The sequence below is a fragment of the Myotis lucifugus genome, unplaced genomic scaffold (assembly GCF_000147115.1).
Source record: "Myotis lucifugus unplaced genomic scaffold, Myoluc2.0 scaffold_2747, whole genome shotgun sequence".
In the NCBI taxonomy this organism is placed as follows: domain Eukaryota; kingdom Metazoa; phylum Chordata; class Mammalia; order Chiroptera; family Vespertilionidae; genus Myotis; species Myotis lucifugus.
The window spans coordinates 1-6,384 of NW_005873795.1; positions in this window are offsets into that span (position 1 = coordinate 1).

A 6,384-nucleotide genomic window follows, 5' to 3' on the forward strand; every position below is an offset into this window, starting at 1 on the left:
CTGAAGGTCAACAGTGCTAGTAAGTGGTAGAATTGAGATTAAAATACAGGGTCATTTGAGCCCCAATCCTCAATCTTTCCACCACTAAACTAGGCAGAGGAAGGAAAAATAAGCATGCATTCTAAAAAGAAATGATCTTGTAATAGGAAAAACATTAACATCTGCCTTTTCTTTACTTTTTTTAAAAGTAAGTCTTTATTGTTCAGATTATTACAGTTATTCCTCTTTTTTCTCCCCATAGCTCCCCTCCACCTGGTTCCCACCCCACCCCATGCCCTTACCCCCCCACCCCATTGTCCTCGTCCATAGATGTTCAATTTTTGACCAGTCTCTTCCCACACCCCCCACACCCCTTTCCCCCCTGAGAATTATCAGTCCACTTTCTTTCTATGCCCCTGATTGTATTATATTCACCAGTTTATTCTGTTCATCATATTTTTTATTCACTTGATTTTTAGACTCATTTGTTGATAGATATGTATTTGTTGTCATTTTGTTGTTCATAATTTTTATCTTTACCTTTTTCTTCTTCTTCCTCTTCTTAAAGAATACCCTTCAGCATTTCATATAATACTGGTTTGGTGGTGAAGAACTCCTTTAGCTTGTTGTTATCTGTGAAGCTCTTTATCTGACCTTTAATTCTACATGACAGCTTTGCTGGGTAGAGTAATCTTGGTTGTAGGTTCTTGCTATTCATCACTTTGAATATTTCTTGTCACTCCCTTCTGACCTGCATAGTTTCTGTTGAGAAATCAGCTGACAGTCATATGGGTGCTCCCTTGTAGGTAACTAACTGTTTTCTCTCACTGCTTTTAAGATTCTCTCTTTGTCTTTTGCCCTTGGCACTTTAATTATGATGTGTCATGGTGTGGTCCTCTTTGGATTCCTTTGATTGGGGTTCTCTGTGCTTCCTGGACTTGTAAGTCTATTTCTCTCAGCAGGTAGGGGAAGTTTTCTGTCATTATTTCTTCAAATAGGTTTTCAATATCTTGCTCTCTCTCTTCTTATGGCACCCCCCCTATTTCAGATGTTGGTATTCCTGAAGTTGCTCCACAGGCTCATTACACTATCTTCATATTTTTGGATTCTTTTTTCTTTTCTGGTTGGTTGGTTTTTGCTTCTTCGTACTTCAAATCTTTGACTTGATTCTTGGGATCCTCTAGTCTGCTGTTGGATCTCTGTATATTATTCTGTATTTCAGTCAGTGTATGCTTAATTTCTAACTGGTCCTTTTTCATATCCTTGAGGGTCTCACTAAATTTCTCAGAGTTTTCTAGAAGATTCTTGAGTAACCTTATAACCGTTGTTTTGAACTCTATATCTAGTAGTTTGCTTTCCTCCATTTCTTTCATTTGTGACATGTTTCTTTGTCTCCTCACTTTGGCTGCTTCCCTGTGTTGATAGAGTGGCTTTGTGTGCTAGGTGTCCTATAGGGCCCAGTGACTCAGCCTCCCCAGTCACCTGAGGTGGATGCTCTTGGTGCACCCCTTTGTGGGCTGTGTGCACAGTCTTGTTGTAGTTAAGCCTTGATTGTTGTAGGTATCACTGGGAGGAATTGACCTCCAGACCAATTGGCCGTGAGGACCAGTTGTGTCTACAATGGGAGAACTGCTGTGCTGGAGACACCCTTATGGGGCAGGACTTGCTTCAGTGGGGCTTTGGTGCTCACTGAGTCTGCCCCCTGAGTGTGTCTCTTATGGATCTGAAGAGTTGTAACCTGGTGTGGTCTCACTCTGACCACTGGGTACACTGGCTCTTGGATCTCCAAGGAGGTACAAAGTCAGTCATTTGCTGAGGCCACCCAGCAGAAGCTGCAGAGAGATCTGCAGATTCCTCTTCTTTTTGGGGGGTATGGAGGTGCCCAGATGAGGCACAGCTGTAAAGCAATGCAGGCTGCTGAGGAGCCTTTGGTCTTCTGTTGGAAGCTCTGTGGGTTCTTTGATCAAGCTGCAGTTTGTTAGATTTTAGATTGCAAAAGGCCAGGGCCATTCATATGCAAAAGCCTCTGTTTTAGCTTGTGTGGGGGTGTATAATGGGGGGTGGCAGGGTCTCATGTAATCATGTTTGATTGTAAACAGCAATGGTTGTAGGTCAGCCCTGCTCCAGATAGGTCCCTGGGTCACTGTGTCCCGCGGCCCCATGCAGGAACAATGATTGCTGAGAGCACCTCTGAGAGAAATCTGCCCTCGTGTTCTGGCCCCATGCCAGATAGTCCAGTTTCTCCCCTATGAGTCTGGGTTCCCAGAGTCTCACCCAGAACTGGAGTTCAGAGCAGTGGGGAGTTTGTATCTCCCTCCCGATTGAAAAAGACCACAGCGCACCCAGTTGTCAACTCGTTTTGTGCGCCTCTGTACCAGCTCTTCTGCACCTATGCACCTCCTACCAGTATAGATGCGCTTTTCTCTTTCCCTCTAGTTGTTAGACTTCCAATCAGCCAGCCTTCCCATGGTTCTGGATGATATCTGTTTTGTCTTTTAGTTGCAGTTTTGATGTGGTTGTGCAAGGCAGCAAGTTCAGGTGTTTACCTATGCCACCATCTTGGTTCCTCCAACATCTGCCTTTTCTTTAAATTGAACATGAAAGATGATCTTGACAGGCTGAACAAAGGTGCCAGTTCCCTGGCAGGATGTCTCACAAAGGAATCTTCGTGCTTTTAGCCTTCCATTGGGCTCGCTGACAGGTGAGCAGTAGCAGCCACCAAAGGGTAGAAAATAAATTGTGAAAGAGGATAATTTTGTCCATCACTTTTAAATGTTTCTGTGCAAGCTGGGCAATAGCCCGCATCATGCGTTCATGCATTAGAATGGTCTGCATCTTGAGGGCCTGCCCACTTCTTCACGCTGCCTGTCCTGCCTGCCTCCGATGCCCTTCCTCACTGCTGACCTGTTAATCCTCCAGGGTTCAGCTCCAGTGTCACTGCATTGGCAGCCCTTCCTGTCCCTGTCCCACCAGGCTGGGCTGTCCTCTGTCACCACTGCCGTGTCAGGTGTATGGTGGGGTCTCGCTCCCTCAATGTAAGCTCTTTGAGGACAGGACCTGATGGAGCTGTGTGTCAGCAGCCCGGGGACCCGGAGGACAGTGCCACGAAGCAGTTGCTTCCCATGTCAGCAGTGACAGGAGGCCCGGGAGCCCGAGCAGGGAGGGGCCGATGGTGGCTTCCTTTTTAAAATAAATATAGAGTGTCCCAAAATTCATGCAAGATTTGCAATTGAATTGAATTGCAAAACTTGCATGAATTTTGGGACACCCTATATATATTCTTATTGATTTCAGAGAGGAAGGGAGAGGGATAGAGAGATAGAAACATCCATTGATGAGAGAGAATCATTGATTGGCTGCCTCCTGCATGCCCCCTCCTGGGAGACCTCAACCCAGGCATATGCCCGTGACTGAAATCAAACCTGGCACCCTTCAGTCCACAGGCTGAGGCTTTATCCACTGAGCCAAACCTGCAGGGGCCACTGAAAGGACAGAACGGGACTGATAACTGTGTTCCTAACTCCTCTTTAAGCAAAAGCCACAAGGAAACTAGCCCAAGGCCAAAAGTATGCTAGCCACCTCCTGTCTTTGTGTAACCAGACCCTAGCTGCACCCTGCCCTTGCGTCATTAGCCCCCCGGCCCTCACTCAACCAACCGGAATCGGCCAAATCAGTGGTCCGAGTGAGCCCCCACCCCCTGACCCAAGCCCTATAAATTCTTTGTTCTTCCAAGACTCCGGGCTCTCTTGCTCCCTGCCACTCCACTTCGTCAGTGGAGGAGGCAGAGGGACCAAACTAGCTAGCTTGAATAAAAGACTCTTTGCTTTTGCATCGGACTTGGCTCCCAGGTGGCCTGTCTTTGGGGATTTTGAAATCTGGGCATAACATTTGGGGGCCCGACCAGGATCCCCAAGACCCACGAGGGACCCCAATCCGGAGAGTCTGACTGACCGTGGTAAGTGTCTGTGTGTTGTGTACTCTGTTCTGTGTTGTGTATTCTGTTCTGTGTGTTATATGTTCTGTCCTGTGTGAGCTCATTTCTGAGGGATGTGGAATCCCCTCATTCTGTAATGCTCGAGGCGGTCTAGGTGGACGCACTGCTGGAAGACCACGGGCAGGGAGAGTCGGAAGACATTCTGCTCTCTCTTCAGGAGGGACGCGGAATCCCTTCACTTCAGGAGGAACGTGGAATCCCATCACAAGGATCTGAGACAAGGCAGGTCGCTCCCGCTGTTTGGTTTTGCTTCCGCAGAGTCGGAAGGTTGTGGCTTTTGAGGCTTTTGTGGCTTTTAAGGCTTTTGAGGCTTTTGTGGCTTTTTGAGGCTTTTGAGGCTTTTTGAGGCTTTTGAGGCTTTTTGGTTGTTTGTTTTTGTGGTTTTTTTTGTTTTTTTTCTCTGTTTTTATTCTGCGGACTTACTGGACGGACATTATGGGACAGACTCAAACTACTCCTTTAAGTATTATGATTGATAATTTCAAAGAGGTTAAGGGAAGGGCTAACAACCTCAGTGTGGAGGCCCGGAAGGGCCGATGGAAGACTTTCTGTTCCAGAGAGTGGCAGGCTTTCAACGTCAGGTGGCCACCAGAGGGAACTCTCGATCTCCCTACCATCTGCCGGATTAGGGATGTCGTCATCCGGCCGAGGGGGTGGGGGGTCAGCCTGATCAACTCCCTTACATTATTACTTGGCAGGACCTTGTGGAGGACCCACCCACTTGGCTTAAGCCCTTCCTAGCCCCAGGCCCTCTGGAGCCAAAACCTATTCTTGCCTTGCAGAGAATGGAGAAGAAGAAGGAGGAGAAGAAAGTCACCCCACCATCAGCTCCTCTCTACCCAATCTTGCAGGAGGGAACTGAAGGAGAACTAATTTTTCCTCCCCCGTATCAGCTCCCTAGGATGCTGGAGAGACCAAGGCTTCCCCCATCAAGAGAAGCTGACACAGTTCTGGGAGGGGTTGCAGGAGGAGTTCTGGTGGGAGGCCCGCTCCTGACTAGACAAAGGGCCCAGAGAGAGCAGTTTGCCCAGGCTACAGACTCCACTATTAAGACTCTGCCTTTGCGAGCCGCAGGCCCCCCAGATGTGATGGCAACCAGCCCCATCACTACTGGCCCTTCGCCACCAGTGACCTTTACAACTGGAAGGCTCAGAATCCTAAGTTCTCTGAGAAGCCAGCGGGACTTACTGATTTGTTAGACTCTGTCCTTTTCACCCACCAGCCTACATGGGATGACTGCCAGCAGCTTTTGCAGGTCCTGTTCACAACTGAGGAGAGGGAAAGAATCCTCAGTGAGGCCTGGAAGGTGGTTCCAGGTGTGTATGGGAACCCAACCACCAACCAGGCCCAGATAGATGTCTCTTTTCCCTTAACAAGGCCTGAATGGGATTTCAACACGGCAGAAGTTAAGGAGAGGCTCCGGGTCTACAGCCAGACTCTAATGGGGGGTCTCCGAATGGCTTCTAGAAAGCCCACTAATCTGGCCAAGGTAGGAAATGTTCAGCAGGAAAGGGATGAGTCTCCAGCTGCCTTTTTAGAACGGATCATGGAGGCGTACCGCACCTATACCCCCATGGATCCGGAAGCTCCTGAGAATAAAGCAGCTGTAATCATGAATTTTGTGAAACAATCGGCTGCGGACATTAGAAAGAAGCTGCAGAAAGTAGATAAATAGGAGAAAAAAGTCTGCAGGACTTGCTGGAGGTAGCCGAGAAGGTGTATAACAACCAGGAGCCTCCTGAAGATAGACAGGCTCACGCCATGGTGGCTGCCAGTGACAAGCAAACCCAAAACCTAGCCAAGATTCTGCTTGCCACCACCACGGACTCCCCCGGAGAACTGAACCGCCGCCTCCGCCGACTTGCCAATAACCAGGAAGAAGGACTCCAGAGGGCCCACGAGGACATTTGGCCATGCCTCCATGCCATCTATGAGGCTGGCCTGACCCCGACGCCTCATCAGTACAGACCGGGAGACTGGGTGTTCATCAAGAGGCACCGCCGGGAGACCCTTGAGCCGAGTTGGAAGGGCCCCTACGTCGTAGTGCTGACTACACCCACCGCTCTCAAGGTAGACGGTGTCGCAACCTGGGTCCACCACACCCACGTTCGCCCAGCCGATCCCTCTGCAGTCCGGGAGGACCTCGTCACACAATGGAGCCTCGATCACGACCAGCGCAACCCGCTCAAGCTCAAGCTAGGGCGCATTCGACCCGCCTGATGTTGGTAGCTCTGTTGACTATGTTCACTGTCACCCATACTGCCGGAAGTCCCCACGCCCCTTACAATCTTACCTGGCAGATCATAGACACCAGCTCAGGGACAGTACTTAATCAGACTTCCCAGATCCACTCTAAGGACTCTTGGTTCCCAGACCTTTGGGTGGACCTCCGAGAATTCTTCCCTAAAAGA